This window comes from Anabrus simplex, chromosome 4 (genome assembly GCF_040414725.1).
Source record: "Anabrus simplex isolate iqAnaSimp1 chromosome 4, ASM4041472v1, whole genome shotgun sequence".
Classification (NCBI taxonomy): domain Eukaryota; kingdom Metazoa; phylum Arthropoda; class Insecta; order Orthoptera; family Tettigoniidae; genus Anabrus; species Anabrus simplex.
Genome location: NC_090268.1, coordinates 203707161 through 203725322, shown reverse-complemented (window position 1 = coordinate 203725322; position 18162 = coordinate 203707161).

The window sequence follows — 18162 nt, the reverse complement described above, 5'->3', positions numbered from 1 at the left end:
GAAGGCTACAAGCCATTGAGTTCGAGAAACATGAGGTCACGTGTACACACAACGCACATTCAACGGTGAAGTGCAGCGAGGATGACGTAATCACACTGGTAGAGCACAGGTGAGCGGAGTGCTTGATGCGGCGAGGACGAGGTCGAGGCGAACAGCAGTATGTAAGGTAGGGAAATGTACTGTAGATACGGCGATCGTAATAAGTTACAATTTAAAAGTACAAAATTCATCCCCTGACCCGAATTCAAAACGTGATGATGAGGAATGAATTGATGAATAAAAATAATATTTAAGGTAATTGAAAGTCTTAGGTAAAACTTTTAAAAAGGCTTCTGTTGTTAAAAACCAGTAGAAAATCTCATTTAATTTCAAACCTATAAAATATTCCACTATCTCTCATAAACGGGATAACGAGGTTACAGTGTAGATCAGCCAGGTCCACGGATTCTGTGAGAACTTGTCTCCCAGTTAGACGGTCTCCACAAGTAGAGATACGGTGGGAGGGGGTTTCCTCTTCTACACGCCAGAGTGCATCGCTAAACTGTGACCGATCCGTAGACGGCATAATACCACTGATTCCTTTTATGAATCCCCCTGTGAAAGGGGCTGGTAGAATAACATCCACGGTATCGCCTGCCAGTCGCAAGAGGCGACAAAGAGGTCCCCTAAGAGGGGCTCTTAACACAGGAGCATGGGTTGGCGATTACGGGGCCCCTAGCTGAGTCCTGACATAGCTTTCACTTACTTGTGCCGGGCTCCTCACTTTTATCTATCCTATCCGATCTCTCTTGGTCAACCCTTGTTGTTTTCCGACCCCGTTGGTAGTAGGTTTGTGAATCCTAGGGACTCTCATTTTCATGCCCTTCATGGCCCTTGGCCTTCTTTGGCCGATAACTTCATTTTTCGAAGTGCCCGACACCTTCGAGTTTCCCCTCTGATCAGTGTTAATAGAGGATGGTTGCCCAGTTGCTTCTTAAAACAACCACCACCACCACCACCACCACAACCAGGAGCACTCGGTCTAGGAAGTTCGAAAACAAGTTTTCCTTACTTTTGCTGCCTCCTTAATAGCTTTTGGAGATAGGAATGGCCTGCCACACCTATTCCAGTTTTCCGACCCCGACGGTAGTATACGAGGCCTAAAGAGTCTTTCATGTGTGCAAGTGTTTTAGTCGCCTTTTACGACAGTCAGCGGATACCGCCCCCACCCACAGAGAGGACATTTGTACGAGTATCATTAATTAGTATCTTGTAAGGCACCAAAGGGAGTGTGACTGCCTTTCCTGCAGCCTTGTGGACAAGTTCGTTTCCTACGAAAATAGAAACAGTTCGTGTTGGTCTTACTGCACGGCTATTCTTTTATGTACAACACTTTACGACATGTAATAGCTAAATACATGTATCCTCATAGGGTGGGTTTTGGAGGGGCATTGAGTCAAGTCCACATGTGTGACACTCTGCGACCTCAACGCAGAGGAGAACGATGATAAGGATGCTTCTTGTTTAAAGGAGCCTACCATCTAGGTCGGCTACTAACGGTACGAAATGACACGAAATGTAATGACAATTTAAAAGTCCAAAATTCATCCTGTGACCAGAAATCAAAACGTGATGATGAAGAATGAATGGATGCATATGAATTTCAAATAAACAGCGAATCCAACTCACAATACCGAAAGTTAAAAATAATTTCACAATCGATCCACTAACTAGAATTCAAAAAAGACGACGATGAACAATGACTATGAACTTAAAACAATCAGTTGATTCGACCCGCAATGCCCCACCTTCCAAGAAACTATCTTAAAACAATCGTATTACCGACCAAAGGACTGCTTCCAAAGCAAATCCTGAATCGATGATGCTTGTCGTCTAAAAGGGTCCAAAATCAAGGTCAACGGTCCATCCTAATGGTACTTATCGCTAGTAAAGTAGAGCCATGGTATTTCTCATGTAGCGGTAATAATCAAAAGTAGCATGTATTCACGGTGTTCCACACATTATGGTACTATTCACAAGTATTGTAGTCGCACAGGTAACGTAGACCTATGGTGTTTCTCACATAATGGTGCCACTCATGGGCAACGCAAACCCACGGTGTTCCTCACATAGGTGTACTAATCGCAGGGACTCGAACTATCCCGTGGTGTTCCTCACATAGTGGTACTAATCACAGGTACTGTAAACTCACAGTGAACCACTCTCTGCTGCTACAAATCACAAACCTATTGTGTACCTAACATAGTGGTACTACTCGCAAGTTTAAGCGACCTGTGGTGTTCCCCGCCTGATGGTACTAATCACAAGTAGTTACATGGTTCTAATTCAATCATCCTTTGGTTGCCCCTTTTAGTCGCCTCTTAAGACAGACAGGGAATATGTGGGTGTATTATTCGTCTGGATCTCCCACCCACACGGGGTAGGTGGAAAAAGAAATATTATTCATGGTAGAACTCTGAAATCGAGCCATCAAATCTCCATCCATCAAGTCTCCTCTTATGACTGGCAGGTAATATTGTGTAGACTTTCAGACAGTCAATGTAGCCGCAGGATGACATTTCTCAGAATAAACCACTTGCATTCTAGGACGTCATTTAAGAAAAAAAATATCAGTAACTTAGAACAGGAAGAAAGAGGAGACATCCTTAGTATGGCGGAATGACTAAAGATGTCACCCCATTCTTCACTTCCAAATCAGCGTTGTCCTTGAATAGCACCCTTTCATTATAACACCTTGTAGTTCTTTGGGACTATTGTCTGCACGCCAACGAATTATTTCTGGCAGCAAAACTCATTTCTTGAGACTTCTTTAACATTCAGTTGAAATATGCTTCATTTTACATCGTAACTCATTTAAAAGCTACTTCATATCATGTTCTTATTTGTGAGCTGTTTGTACTTGGTATATTGCACATGTATTAGTAAAATAGCATACTGTAACACTGAGCTCTTTTTCTGTGTGTCGACGTCGAGTTGTGTTTGCTCACGTAGAATATGAGAAGGAACTAAATAAGTGGAAAGTTTCGATTCGATAAAGAGGAGTGCAAGAAGAAGAAACCTCGACTGGGACAAAATGATGGAAGGGGAATAGTGGAAGGAGAGAGCAAGATGGAGAAGTTTCTAAAATGCCCCGACTCGGCAGGGGCTGGATAAGGGGAAAGGAGGAGGAGGATGATAGGGGCCTGTCGAAATGAGCGAAGGTGTTCTCTTTAGTGGAACAGTTCCGGTTGTTCTTGTTCCGGAAATATACTATGTTCCAAATAAGTCCTGGGTTTTGGAGGTGGGGGGATTAGAAAATATCAACAAACCTCGTGCTCATGTATGCTAATTGCAAAATTGTTTCATCAGTACGAGTTTCATGCTTCGTCTCAACTGGATGCGCTTTAGGGTGATAGAACCTAAACAATGTAAATTGGTATTTTACCTATCTTTATGAATGAATGAACGAATGAATCAATACTGATTTGCATTTAGGGCAGTCGCTCAGGTGGCAGATTCCCCATGCATTGTTTTCCTAGCCTTTTCTTAAATGATTTCAAAGAAATTGGAAATTTATTGAACATCTTCCTTGGTAAGTTATAGCAATCCCTACTGCCCTCTTAAATTGCAACTTTATCTTCATATTGTAATCTTTCCTACTTTTAAAGACACCACTCAAACTTACTCGTCTACCAATGTCATTCCACGCCATCTCTCCACTGACAGCTGGAATCATACCACTTAGTCGAGCAGCTCGTCTTCTCTGTCGCAAGTCTTCCCAGCCCACTTTGCAACATTTTTGTAACGCTACTGTTTTATCGGAAATCGCCCAGAAAAAAACAAGCTGCTTTTCTTTGGAGTTTGTCCAGTTCTTGAATCAAGTAATCCTGGTGAGGGTTCAATACTCTGTTTGGGGCCAGAGGGTACTGGGAGCAATATGATCAGGACCGCAGGAATTCAGATCGAACAGTTACTTTGAGACTTGCTAGCTGAAGCTGAATCTGTCGACCAAGAAATCTGCATTGAGTAACAGAAGCCTTTCACATAATTACCTCTACTCTCTTCCCTCTGAACCATGTGATCTTGCCGTGGTGGAAAAGATTGTGCGCCCCAGTAAAGCAAACAGCAGCGCGTAAGTGCATCCATATCGGATGGGTATCTGTCGAGTGACCAGACTAACGAATAGTTAATCGAAAGTAGAGTAGCAGCCTTTCAGAAGTTTCTACTGCGGCAGTCTAGATGATTGACTGATATGGCCTTGTGAGAATACTAAGATGTGTTGATACTGCTACACGGCTGAAAGCAACGGGAAACTACAGCCGTAACTAACTTTCGAAGACATGCAGTTCTCTCTGTATGAATGATGTACTGTTGATGACCTTCTCCTTGGTAAAATATTTCGGAGGTAAATAGTAGATATTTTTGTGAAGTACGTCAACGTTCACTTCCAAAACGTTCAATATTGTCTTTATTTACGATAAAAATTTTAATGTTTCTGGTGGTTTCTGATTAATCTCGCCGTGACAAATCAAATGACATCCCACTCACCTCTGAACGACATCTACACATCAAGCTACACCGCTCGGCAAGTGACTTTGGACTGCCGAAATCTTGTCTTTAATTGGCGACCATCTTGTGATGACGTCATAGTCCGTAGTCACATTTTGCGCATTCATCCTTCTACTTTAAAACGATATGCAGTACATGAACCACTCCCTTGTACGAATTTCTTTTTACCTATAATATTTTGAAGTGTTTAATGAAAACCATTCCATTGACTTATCGCTTAAGACCCCCTACCTAATATTTGAAAAACGTGCGGGGCTCTCACAGCCAGTTGAATCCTTTGCAAGTAGGAAAAGGATTTGTACGCACTAGTAGGTTAGAGTATAAACGTAGTTAACCAAGGTGCAAGAGTACCCTAGCCCAAACAACAGTTCTATACTGAGATTTGCATACATTTTAGTCATCTGAACTCTCAGAAAGCAACTTGCGTACATAACTGCCGAGCGGATAGATCAAAGGTGTTCAGCTGGGTGGCCGTTGAGGCTAGCCCAGTGCGGCCGGGCTGGCGTGACGTAACTGAGGGCAGCTTACCTAACGATATAAACAGTCAGTTTTATTTTCTTGTATTTATCCATTCAAAGAAAACTGACACTACCGAGCTCGATAGCTGCAGTCGCTTAAGTGCGGCCAGTATCCAGTATTCGGGAGATAGTAGGTTCGAACCCCACTGTCGGCAGCCCTGAAGATGGTTTTCCGTGGTTTCCCATTTTCACACCAGGCAAATGCTGGGGCTGTACCTTAATTAAGGCAACGGCCGCTTCCTTTCCAGTCCTAGCTCCTTCCTGTCCCATCGTCGCCATAAGACATATCTGTGTCGGTGCGACGTTAAGCCAATAGAAAAAAAAACTAAAAAAAACTGACACGTTATAATGTTTTTGTTACAATTTATAAAGGTTTAAGCGTACAAGCTACGATTTACAATTCCTTGGATGGACATGACAGCATTCTATTTTTTTTAAGTAAAATTCCTGTTGTTCATTAAGCAAAAAGTAATAATCACATAATTCAACAAGTTTATTGGTTGATTTTGCACAGTTTGGTAGTGTTGCGTGACTTTCTCTGTTCACTGAATTTCTAGAAATAGTATTTGAAATTTAACAGGTGGCCAATGAGAATAGCCAGCCTCTAAATGGCGAGAGGGAGCTTCATCACGAGTGAGGACATAGATATTTAGTATCCAACAAGAATGTAAATACATCTATCAGACAGATGTACAGTATGCATTCAAATGAATAACCTAACTGTTGTTATTCCCCGTGAGCATGAATGGATTGTTGTTGAGTTTAACAGACAATTTAAACTCAAACAACCACAAGCCACAGCTTATCCAGCTTAACCACGTATTATATTAGAAATGTCTCTAAAGCACTTCTTAAAATTTAATAGTGAAAATTGCAATTCATTACATACATTATAAAATATTTGAGGTTGTAGGCCTAACTCTACTGTATTCGGTCAAAATACGTAAACGGCAATGGACGTAAATAACTTATTTCATATAACGTAAATTGAAAAGGACGTGGATTTCTGCCCTCTTTCTTTCATTATTTTCCGCTTCCATTTCATACTCGGGTATCGTCGCAGTGATCGAGAGTCGCTAGGAGAACTTCGCCCAAACTTCGCGCTCTGTGACGTAGCCACCACATCACTGTGGTTGAATAGCATACGCTCATCGCCTTCCAGTCCGACTCGTTGGCTGAATGATCAGCGTACTGGCCTTCGGTTCAGAGGTCCCGGGCTCGATTCCCGGCTGGGTCGGGGATTTTAACGTTCATTGGTTAATTCCAGTGGCTCGGGAGCTGGGTGTTTGTGCTGAACCCAATATCCTTGCAACTCACACACCACACATAACACTATCCTTCACCACAATGACTCGTAGTTACCTACACATGGCAGATACCGCCCATCCTCATCGGAGGGTCTGTCTTACAAGGGATGCACTCGGCTAGAAATAGCCACACGAAATGATATCGCCTTTCAGCCCGCGGGACGGAATGCACCTCTGGGATAGAAGATACTAACGCCTTGTTGAAATGTGTTATCTATTAGTGTCTAAAAACGCAGACCTTGCAGTGAGGGTGTGTGGCGGCTGGCGTGTTATTCTGATGGAGTAAAGTGTGGCGTGTGGTGGATGTGTTGGGGACAGCAAACACACCCAGTCCCCGAGTCAGGAGAATTAACAATTTATGATTATAATCCTGTAAGTGCGTAAACTTTGATGGTAATGTTTCGAGGATCCAAACAGTCTCCAGATCGAAGACTTAACTCAAACATAGATCTTAATTGACCAAAATATGGCTTCCGATTGAGATAGCTAAAATTAAAATTCAGGAAACTCAATCGTCAAAAATTACCAGTGTTTCGCCCAGAGTGCGGCATGGGCTCATCAGTTGGATACCGCACCTTTTCCAAGACACTGGCCGGCTAGCACGCCGGTAGCGACACCACTGCAAGTCATACATGTGAAAAGCACAATGCTACCGGTGTGCTAGCCGGCCAGTGTCTTGGAAAAGGTGCGGTATCCAACTGATGAGCCCATGCCGCACTCTGGGAGAAACACTGGTAATTTTTGACGATTGAGTTTCCTGAATTTTAATTATAGATCTTAATCATACACCGCTATGCCTTTCAGCGTTCAGTCTGCAAGCCCCTGCGAATATACTAAATACTCTATCTGTAACTAGTTCCGTAGACGCGTTGAGTTCTGTAACTCTTATATTTAAATCATTAGAAACTGTGTCTAACCATCGTCGTCTTGATCTCCCTCTACTTCTCTTACCCTCCAGGACGGAGTCCATTCGTCTCCTAGCTAACCTATTCTCCTCCATTCGCCTTACGTAAACCCATCATAGAAGCCGGTTTATGCGTACAGCTTCATCTATCAAGTTCATTCCTAACTTGGTTTTTATCTCCTCATTCCGAGTACCCTCCTGCCATTGTTCTCACCTGTTTGTTCCGGCGATCATTCTCGCTACTTTCATGCTTGTTGGTTCTAACTTCTGTGTCCACTCAGCTTTCACTCCCGTAAATCAAGGTTGGTCTGGAAACAGACCGGTTCAAAGATAATTTCGTCCGGGAGCTGTGTTCTTTCTTACAGAATACTGTCCATCGCACTGAGAACTCACCGTATATGCTTTGCTGCTCAATCTCAGTTACTGGGAAAATACATATCTTAAATATTTGAAATGATCTACCTGTTCCAGCTTTGTATTCCCGTCCCGACATTCAATTCTATTAAGTTTCTTGCCTAGTGACAACACTTTAGTCTAGGAAAAGCTAATTTTCATATTGAACCCTTTAGGTCCATATTGAGGGATACCTACCTTTCTTACCTAACAGCAAAGTTCATGAGATCTGTCTCTTGGGTCGTATCGGGTTCTTCGTCACTTGCTGAGGTAAAGGTAGGGTTCAGTAACTCTAATCTATCTACTGGAATGAAAGGTCTGTTTAAAAGATTCCTATTTATTCAGGAAAATTCTGAAACATTCTGATATGTCAACGGTATCATAGAAGTCAATTGTGTCCACTGGACACCACAATCATTTTTACATAAACGTCAGAACACTGGTGTGAGACTTTAACGTAACTGCCTGACGGGCATTCATACTAGAAACCATTGTCTCAATTATTAATCATTTAAGAAAGGAAAGTCTGGAAATCCTTAAATTCGGCTTCCATGTGAGACCACATGTACCATCATAGTGATTCGTTATGGTCCAGCCCTCGTAACACGAACTCTGGACTCTGGGTATAATTAAGGCCGTCCAATCGGCGTGTGCCACACAGTGGTTCTACGGCATGGACCCTTAATTGAATCGATGTGACCTGCGTCTATGTCATGGACCGACATCTAATCTTCTAAGTTACTTTAAAGTCATTGTGGATGATGACCGCAAGGAAATGATACTACAATGGCATATGGCCCTAATCTAAGTCACTGAGGTTGATGACCCCCTGACCATCCAAGTTTCTAGGCTGAAGGCTAAACACAATTAAGTTACATCGGTTGATAACCAAAGTTTCCACTTTACTATCCCAGCACATTCACTGCTCAATCAATCAAAGTTCAATAATTACAACAATAGCAATGCTCACAAACTTTGTGGCAGTAAAATCCATTTCCTTCGGATATGTCCCCATAAACGTTACTTTATATTTTAATATTCCCCCAGAAAAACAAACTAAAATTTCCAGAATGCATCTCCAAGTTATTCGCTTGATTAAAGTTATTTCAAAATGCGGTTTCACTGAATTTAATAATTAAATAAATTTAAATGATTTAGCGAAATGTTAAAGAACAGTAAATTTTATCTCCGCGGACTCTGGTTTCTTCACAAATTTCTACGCAGCTGTAATGTGAATTCAATCTTATGATATTTCTCTGGCTGGAAAAGAATTGTTACATAATTCATGTCCAGTTATATATCTTAGTCCAGTTTGCTGAATACACCAATATGTCCATCATGAATACATTCTTTAAGAAACATCCTGAACGAAAATGGACGTGGAGGAGCCCTAACTTCAGTGTAAAAAATGAGATTGACTTTATTCTGTCGAATAGACCGCATATTGTAAAAGACGTATCAGTGTTAAACCGATTCAGCACTGGGAGTGATCACCGTCTTGTGAGAGCAAGAGTTGAACTTAATGTAAGATATGAAAGGAACAAACTCATAAGAAGGAAGAGCAACAGAATCAATCTCAAAAACCTAGAAAACAATTCGGAATCATTCCGGGCAGCTCTTCAAAGTAAGTACCATGTAACTAAGGCTGAAGATCTAGCAGAAATGATTGTTTCGTGTGCTCAAGAAATCGGGGGCATATGTAAGGAAAGTGACCAACCAAAGAAATTCAGTGACAAAACTAAAACCCTGCTAAAGCGAAGGAGAGAAAAGAAAATTCAGACTGATCGTGACATGATAGAATATTCTGAAATATGTAAGGCAGTACGAAGAGAAATGAAAACTGACTTACAGAAATTCAGGGAAGACACTTTAAGAACAAGCTTAGAGAGCAAGACGAGTTTCAAGACAGCCAAACGAAAACTCATAATCGGTAAAAAGCAGCTAATTGCTCTAGATGGAAATGATGGTCGAATTACTGAAAAGGAGGAAGTTTTGAAATTCATCAGAGACTTTTATTGCAATCTGTATAGCAAACCAAAGGAAGCCCTGAATGGACCTAAACTAAATGATATATCTAATGTTCCAGATATTCTCCCTTCGGAAGTCAAGTGTGCTTTAGATAGTATGAAAAAGGGAACTGCGCCGGGTGATGATGAGCTTTGTGTGGACATCCTGAAACTCACAGGGGAGGAGACAATAAATCACTTGGCAAAAATATTCACTTCCTGTGTGCACTCGGCTTCAATTCCAACATCATGGAACAAAGCAAAGATCATACTGATACATAAGAAAGGAAATATTCACAGTATCAAAAATTATCGTCCTATCAGCTTGCTCTCTATTTTGTATAAACTTTTTACAAAGATCTTGTTAAATCGAATCAGTTTCATCCTTGACTCAGCCCAACCTATTGAACAAGCAGGTTTCCGTAGTAATTTTAGCACAATAGACCACATACTGACTGTAAGAGAAGTGATAAGCAGAGCAAATGAATATCATTTGCCTCTCTGCATTGCCTTTGTTGATTTTGAAAAGGCATTTGACTCTGTCAGCCATACAGCTGTCATGCAAGCTTTACATGAGCAAGGAGTGGAAGCAGCTTACATCCAAGTGCTCAACAATATCTATGAGACTTCTTCAGCTTTCGTTAATATCGGTAAATCAACCCCAGAATTCCCCATCAACAGAGGTGTCAAACAAGGTGATCCCATCTCCCCGAAACTATTCTCAGCGGTCCTAGAGATGGCTATGTCTAAGCTGAGCTGGGAAGAAAAGGGAATTAGAATTAATGGGAAAAGGCTAAATAACTTGAGATTTGCAGATGATATTGCTTTACTGGCAAACGACTTCGAAGAGCTCCAGACCTTAATTACAGATCTTGCATTAGAATGTCAGTTGATTGGCCTAAGCATAAACCTTTCCAAAACAAAAGTTATGTCCAACGAATGGGTTCAAGCTGGAAATGTGAATATTAAGAACATGCCATTAGAAGAGGTCAGTGATTACATCTACCTTGGCCAGATTATAAATATGACAGGTGATATAAGACCAGAAATCTATAGGCGCATCAAGCTCGGATGGCAAGCATTTGGAAGGAATTCTTCAGTATTAAGATCAAAAATGCCAGCAAATCTGAAGAAAACAGTATTTGACCAATGCATCCTTCCTGTGCTGACTTATGGCTGTGAGACTTGGACTCTGAACGAATTCACAAAAGGGAAACTTCGGACCGCGCAGAGAGCCATGGAAAGGTCAATGCTAGGCTATACAAAGAAAGATAGGAAAAGAGCTGATGACATCCGGTCTGTTACAAAGGTTAAAGACATCTTAGAGAGAGTACGCTCCTTAAAATGGCAGTGGGCTGGCCATGTTGCACGAAGAAATGATGATAGATGGACAAAACTAGTGCTGGAGTGGAGTCCGAGAGAACATCGAAGGCCTAGAGGAAGACCACCGGACAGATGGGACAAAGATATCAAGAAGATCGCTGGTACCACTTGGATGAGATCTGCCCAAGACCGTTCTACTTGGAGAAGACTGTTGAAGGCCTACCTATACCCACGACTTAAAGAGGCCACATCATTTTAATGATTGAAATGGCTGATTGTATTGTATTGTATATATCTTGTCTCCTGATCTCACACTTTTAAAATCTAATCTAGTCCTAACCGTTATTAACACTTGGATATCCTAATAATCTACGTACAAACAAAACAACTCGCCATATAATTACGATGTCATATCTCGTCATTAACATTTATGAATTTTGCACACCCCTCACAGACAAACCGATCATCACAACCATCGCTCTATATTTTGGACAACCCTGAATTTGGTTACTCTGTTCCTTATACTCAAAGTTCGTGATTTCAAATGTTCATTACGTCCCCAATTACAGTATTTCACAATACTCAGATCATTACCGGCTATGAATTTCAACTAAATCCAGCACATTTTAACGTTTTCCCTGGCCGAGAATACAGTACAATCTCAATTCCACGCCTGTCCCGTTATCACAGCTGAGGCCTCTCGCCCCCAAGTTCGCTTCGCAGTTACATGAAACACCTAGTTTATTCCAGCTGACTGGCTTCTCAAAATGCTCTCTTTAAACTCTGCCGACATAATTAAACAAATACGATATTCTAACCAACAAAATGCACAGATTAAGCTTCAAGATGCCCACACTAATTATACGCGTCGCCAATTAATACCGCTATGGATTTCTATGAATTTCTTTCCATTCCCAACATTATAAAATATACCTCGGGCTATCGTGTCCCGGCTTCAATGACAGGACTCTAACCTGATTCGCACATCTCATCTCAACTCATATAAAACATTCCTCGGGCTTCCATGTCCCGGCTTCAATGACAGGTCCAACCTGATTCACAAATCTCATATCAACAAACTAACCTCTGTTTCCCAGCTCCACAATTATCATCGACAAAGAACTGGAATAAAATCCTCACTAGAAATCTCGACGTCTAATATCGCAGAATGCATTAATCATGAATAACTTCGCATAAATGATATCGTATTTAATAACTTGATTTTTACGAGAAATGACTGAAACATTCTACTAGATCTTTTTATGGTTAGTCAGACACAGTTTAAAATGGGCATAGAAAAACGTTTCTCTCCGTGACCAAATTCATCACCCTAGGTTCTCACCCGACAGCGCGCGTCCACTCGATTGAAAATGAGTAACCATGGATTATTATTATTAACGTCAAATTGCAGACAAAAATATTTTACGTCGACTGAACATCTTAATTTGGCATCACAAAATATAGGCAGTACACTCACACGGATGACGATCTACATTGGACGTGATATCACTTCGAAACCCTATTCAATAACTTTTACAACATTATACGGCATTCGCAAGACTTCAAAAATTTATCCAAGTGGAAAATGAAACAAATGACTCTTTTAGTCGTACTCTCACATTTACAAAACTTAGTAGGGTTGACCACTGCGTATATCCCCATTCAAATACACTTTTAGAGATCATGAGACAAGATATAAGAGGTAGTAAGATAGAAAGTCACCTACCTCATGTAGTCATAGGGCTCACCTGCGACCCTGGCATTTTATTTAGCCATTTTTACATTCATGGCTTCACAGTTCATTATTAATATTCTTCAGGTTTCCTGGAATAAAGCATTAAAAAAAAGAAAATACCCTTCACTTGTTTGCTGAGCGCACACGATGGACTAATAATCATTTCCGCACACGGATTACTTAATCACATTAGAATTTATTCAGTACTTTGACCGTCCTATCTGGTACAATTATTTCACTCGAGAAAACTATCTCCTCATGGAGTCAAGACCTAGCCACACTGGCTGAAATCTGCAGTTGAACTCAGTCTACTTTCGTTGTTTGATTTCGCAGAGCAGCTCAACAATTTTTCGTCCGCTTTGTATCACAAATGCCGGAGAAGGAGAGTTCGTCATGGCGTCCCTTCATATTTATAGCAGTTACCCCCTCTCTTCGGATATCTCCCTTTGCCGCCAAGAAAATTTCTATAAATTTTCTGACTTATCTAAACTGTAATTTCAAGAGTTTTGAAAGTGACTACATGCTTCCTACATTTCTGGCGGTAGTGTTCATGGACATTTAAAATTTATACGGGTTCGATTTGTGAGATGATTGACCCCCTTTGATAGGCACTATATTTTTTTGACTTGGCTTGGTTCACGCCATGTACACGCGCTTTGAAATAGTTCACAAAAATGACTTGAGATTCTTCCGCCGTTGACACGTGTGGCTGACGTCACGTACCCCAGAGCGTGGGACCGAAGGTAATCACCCCCTCGTCACGTGTCAAATCCATGCTATCAAGAATCCAGCTTTTAAATGATTGTCGATTTATGCATAATGTTCTTAGGGCACAAAGGTCATGGGTTCAATATCATACTCATTATACCTATTTTCAAGTTCCAAGATATTACAAACTCAGTCTAACCTTCGCTGTCCTGCTCTCCTTCCACTTCTCTTGCTCTCCATGACCGAGTCCATTATACCCCTAGTTAACTTGATGATGATGATGATGCTTGTTGTTTAAAGGGGCCTAACATCGAGGTCATCGGCCCCTAATGGTACGAAATGAAACGACAAAGTAAAAGTTCAAAATTATCCACTAACCAAAATAAAAAATGTCATGAAGAATGAATGAACGAATGAATGAAAGAATGAATGAATGAATGAATGAATGAATGAACATGAATTTAAAACAATCAGTGGATCCGACTCAAAAGACTATCATAGTTAATAGTATTACTGACCAAGGGACCACTTCCAAAAGCGAATCGAGGATGCTTGGTGTCTAAATGGGTCCAAAATACAAGTCAAAGGCCCCTCAGAATGATACTTATCGCTAGTAATGTAGAACCATGGTATCTGTCCTGTTGCGGTACTAATCAATGGTAGCAGAGACTTGCGGTATTCCACACATTATTGTACTACTCAAAGCTTATGAAATTCGACATTAATACAGACCTATGTTTTTCTCACTCTGCGGCGCCATTCACAGGCAACGCAAACCTATGATGTTCATCACATAAGAGTACTAACCACAGGGACCTCTCCCTATCCCGTGGTGTTCCTCATATAGTGGGTACTAATCACAGGTAAGGCAGGTCCATGGTAGCTATCATCCCATGGTCCCGCTCATATGGTGGTACTAATCACATGTACTGCAAAAGCCGACCGCGCGGTGCTCCTGTGTGCTACTAATCACAAACCTATTTCGTACCTAATATAGTGGTACTACGCACAAGTAAAAGCGACCCTTGGTGTTCTCCGCGTGGGGGTACTAATCATATGTAGTTGCATGGTTCGAATACAATCATTCCTTGGTCGCCCCTTTTAGTCGGCTCTCACGACAGGCAGGGGATACCGTGGGTGTTTTATTCGTCTGCCTCCCCCACCCACAGGGGGTGTGTGTTTGGTCCGCGAGAGGTATTTTATTTCCCTCAAGTCCGCCGGCAAGCCGGTTAGGACCCCCCTATCCGCCACCTGGGACGCGCCACGTGGGAGTATCACCTCTCCCCCTGCTACGCCTGTGTAGCAGGTTCGTGGCCTAGTTAACTTATCCTCCTCCATGACCCCACCATCGAAGACGGTTTATGCGTACAGCTTCATCAATCGAGTTCATTCCTAACTTGGTATTTAATTGCTCATTATTCCCACCTGTTTATATCGGCGATCATTCTCGCTAATTTCATGTCTGTTGTTTCTAACTCATGAATAAGATATCCTGAGTCCACCCAGTTTTCACTCCCGTAAAGAAACATTGGTCTGAAAAAAAACTGATGTAAAAATAATTTCGTCCTGGAGTTGACGTCCTTCTTTTCAGAATACTGTTGATCGCAACTGCCAACTCACTGCATTACCATAGCCGCACCTTGTTTCAATCTCACTTACTATCCAACCATCCTGAGAGAACACACGTCCTAAATACTTGAAATGATCTTCCTGTTCCTGCTTTGTATTCCTAACCTTAGGTTTCTTCCCTACTGACATCACTTTCGCCCTGGAAAAGCAAGTTTCCATATCATACTCATTGCACCTATTATCAAGTTCCAAGATATTCGACTTAATAGGTCTTTTGAAACCCAAGAACCCAGTCGCGTATCACACACGACCATTCGAGGCCCGATACTGACCACTCAGTCTTGGGCTGGACAGCGAACATGATCTCGTTAGGTGGTTTAACTTTGCGACATATGAGACGTCTTAAAGATGGTATAGTTTATAGAATATGCCCCCAGAGTGAGCTAAATGATTAGCCTGTGATATTAATTGCTTTCTGCCCTTGAATATTGCATATTCCTCTCCACATGGCTCCCACGTCTCTAGATATTTAACTAGCCCCCTTCCAGTGTACTAATTTAATGTACACATATTGTAAGCTTCCATTATACACCACTGGCTCCCACTCGCGTCGTTCATGTTGGCTCAGCGTCTTACGTCAGTCTTCCTCGAAGTCTATTGTAGTCTCAATAAAATAATAATAATAATCTCGCTCAAAAGTATGATTCAAACCAGCCCGGTTTCTTGGTTGAACTGTAAGCGTATTGTGGGTAGCGCCGTGCTCTCAGCAATGTCGGAGACCCCTGACCAGACAGATAGCGGCTGAGTACGAAAAGGACGGTGTTTATTGAGGATGATGATGATGGTGATGCTTGTTGTTTAAAAGGGCCTAACATCCATGACATCGGCCCCCAGTAGTACGAAATGTAATAAAAATTTAAAATTCTAAAATTCAACCACTGGTCAGAATTCATAACTTGATAATGAAGAATGAATATGCATTTAAAATAATCAGTGGACCCAACTCACGATATTAAAAGGTAAAAATAATTACAAAATAAATCCACTGACGAGAATTCAAAAAGGCGGCGATGAACAATGATTATGAATTTAAAACAATCAGTGGATCCGACCCGAAACGCCCCACCTTCCCAGAAACTACCGGTACCGGTAACTTCAAACAATGGTATTTACTAACCAAGGAGCTGCTTCCAAAGCACAATGCTGAATCGATGACGAGGCCCAAAATCCAGATTAACCGCCCCTCATAATGGTACTTATCGCTCGTAAAGTAGGACCATGGTATTTCTCATATAGTGGTACTAATCACAAATAACGTAGATTCACGGTATTCCACACAGTGTGGTACTACTCACAGGCAATGAACTAGGCACAGATAACGCAGAACTATGGTGTTTCTACATAAAGGCGCCACTCATAAGCAACGCAAATCCATGGTATTCCTCAGATAGTGGTTACTAATCGCAGGCAACGCAGACCCACGGTGTCGCTCACATAGTGGTACTAAGCACAGGCAACGCCCAGGCCCGTGGTGTTCCAGACGGAGGGACAAAAATGTCGCAATAAATACCGGAACGTAACCTCAGAATCTCCACTGATGCAGGACTGAAAGGATACCATATCGCCATCTGGTGTCATAGGTCTTTTCTAAGTCAATGAAACAGTCATCAAATGCCGGTTTCGGAGAAATGCACCATGGATAGAAGTCTCCAGGTGTACGTAGTGGTCAGTGGTCGAGCGAGCGGCTCGAAGACCACATTGGTACTGGGACAAAAGTCCTTTTATCTCCAGACACCACACAAGTCGGCGATTCACTATCCTCTCAAATAGCTTACACAAACGGTTAGTAAGACAAATAGGTCTGTAACTTCCTGCACACTTAGGATTTTTGTCAGGCTTGAGGACAGGAATTACAACGTCCTCTTGCCACTGTAACGGAAACTCATCCTCTATCCAGATTCGGTTGAACACACGAAGGAGATACAAGAGACTATCCTCACTAAGGTGTTGCAACATCTGGTTATGGACACTGTCTGGTCCGGGAGCCGTGTCCGCTGCGGAGTTCCAACTCCGTAAGGGTCACATCATAGTCCTCTGAAGCTTGAGTGGCAAAACTAAGGTGATGATGTTCTGCCTCCCCCTTCAGGGCGAGGAGACCATGATGGTAATTCCCGGAGGCAGACACATCCGTCAAATGACTGGCTAGATGATTAGCAATAGAGTGTGGTTCCGTGAAGATACTGCAAGCCATGGAGATTACCGGTACTGAAGATGATCCATGGACTTACGAAAGCACGTCGAAGATTACTCCGTCCAATAAGAACTCGCACCTTAGCGCGGAGTTTCCTAAATGTTACCTGGTTGGCCAAAGCGGCCTGCCTATTATAGCGTTCATGAGCGCGACGTCGTTCTTTTATAGCTGCAGCGACTTCTTTGTCCCATCAAGTAACTAGTTTTTGTCCAGGAGTCCCTGACGAGGATGGAACGGATTTCTCAGCAGCAGCAAGAATAACTTGTGTGATGTAAGTTATATCATCGTCTAAGCTCCGGCTATTCGCTTCATTAAAGACAGCTAATGAGGTAAGTTTTGGCCAATCAGCATGTTTAAGAATGCATCGGGGAGGAACCTCGATGGATTTCTGTTTCTACAAAGTAAGAATAATACGGAAATTGTCACTGTCACAGAGATCGTCATGTGTATTCCACCTAAGCAGGGGAAAATGCGCTCAGCTGCACTGGCAACGTCTATGCGCGAATAAGTGCCGCGCTAAAATTTGTCGGCTCCCCTTTATTCAAAATGCGTAAGTACAGTTCTCTTATTAATCTCTTCAATCACCTTCCTCTGGGGTCTTGAAAAACGCGTCCACTCCGTCCTGCCTACCTACACAAGTTTTCAATCCGTCCCTTAAGAGGACGGCGGGCCTCCTAGGCGGTCACGCTGTCTCTCAGGCCAAGGAGATGTGACTCGGTGAGGGAAATGTTCGGAGAAGGTGAAAGGGTTGGTGGTCGTAGCTTACGTAATTTTACAAGGCGAGGAGATGTCGCGCAGCGACTGGATAAGACTAGAGTTCAGCGCTCTGCCGCTAGGATCGCTTTTTAACACCCTATAATATTCTTGATTATGAGCGCACTATATGAATTAATCCTAGAG